Source organism: Bos indicus x Bos taurus, chromosome 3, assembly GCF_003369695.1.
Source record: "Bos indicus x Bos taurus breed Angus x Brahman F1 hybrid chromosome 3, Bos_hybrid_MaternalHap_v2.0, whole genome shotgun sequence".
Taxonomy (NCBI): Eukaryota; Metazoa; Chordata; class Mammalia; order Artiodactyla; family Bovidae; genus Bos; species Bos indicus x Bos taurus.
Window position 1 is genome coordinate 85,159,446 of NC_040078.1, and position 1,606 is coordinate 85,161,051.

Consider the following 1,606-nt stretch of genomic DNA (forward strand, 5'->3'; position numbering starts at 1 on the left):
TGGCTCTTTGCATCAGATGGCCAAAGTATTGGAGCTTCAGCTTCACCATCATCCTTCCAATGAATATTCAGGGTTGATTTCCTTTAGGATGGACTAGATGGATATCCTTGCAGTCCAAGGGACTCTCAAGAGTCTTCTCCAACACCACAGTTCAAAAGCACCAATTCTTTGGCACTCAGCTTTCTTTATGGTCTAGTCCAACTCTCACTTCTGTGCATGACCACTGGGAAAACCACAGCTTTGACTATATGGACCTTTGTCAGCAAAATAGTCTCTGCTTTTTAATATGCTGTCTAGGTTTGTCATAGCTTTTCTTCCAAGGAGCAAGCGTCTTTTAATTTCATGACTGTAGTCACCATCTGCAGTGATTGCTCTGAGAAAACCATTCCAGGTAGGCAGGAGGGGAAGTCAGGCTATATACAAGTTTGCAACACATGGAGCAGGCAGTCTGAATATTAAAGATCATGTAGCAAGTTAAGGAATTTGCCATTCTATTTATGGGAAGATACAAGCCTCTGGACTCGCTGAATTCATTCCTTTTATACGCACTTCAGCTCTGGGGCCAATCCTCTTTCCTTGTCCACCTTGCTTCTCAGTTCCCCAGAGCTCCTCAGCAATCTCCTTGGGGGGTGGCAGCATCACTGTTTTGCAGTTTATGGAGCCCTCATTCATGGCCAGAAATCACCAAAGGCTGTGACATTTCTTGTTTATTAATATGGCAGGAGATATTTTCATTTCACATTGGCAATGTGAACACATTGGTCAAACAATTGTCTCAGAGAACTCATAAGATGGTAAGTTACAGATCAGGAACAGATGACAAAATAGAAATTAAAAGATTTGTTGAAGAGTTATAAAATTTATACTTGATAGTGTGGGGGACTTAATTTTCAAGTTTCTTAAAATGGAATGAAGGTGGGAGAAGGTAGGTGGTTCTCTTTGGAGGCCTCAAATCTACAAAACGGAAAGTTTAATAAACTTCATCTTATTCCTAGAGAAATACTATAGATATGGTTTCTGTTTCTAAGTGAACTGGCAAGGATGGAGTTTCTTAGGAAAATTTTACTTACTAAAGGCATTTTAAGAGTCACACTAGGATGAACCTAGAGTCTATTGTATGGAGTGAATAAAGTCAGAAAAAGAAGAACAAATATTATATATTAATGCATATATATATATATATATAATGTAGAAAGATGGTGTTGATGAACCTATTTGCAGGGCAGCAAGGCTTCCCTGGTAGCTTAGCTAGTAAAGAATCTGCCTGCAATGCAGGAGACCCTGGTTCAATTCTTGGATCAGGAAGATCCGTTGGAGAAGGGATAGGCTACGCACTCCAGTATTCTTGGGCTTTCCTGGTGGCTCAGCTGGTAAAGAATCTGCCTGCAATTCGGGAGACCTGGGTTCGGTCCCTGGGTTGGGAAGATCCCCTGGAGAAGGGAACGGCTGGCTACCTACTCCAGTATTTTGGCCTGAAGAATTCCATGGACTGTATATACCATGGGGCTGCAAAGAGTCGGACATGACTGAGCACCTTTCACAATGGAGACCCAGACTTAGAGAACCCACTTGTGAGTAAGTCTGGGAAAGAGAGAGTGGGATGAAT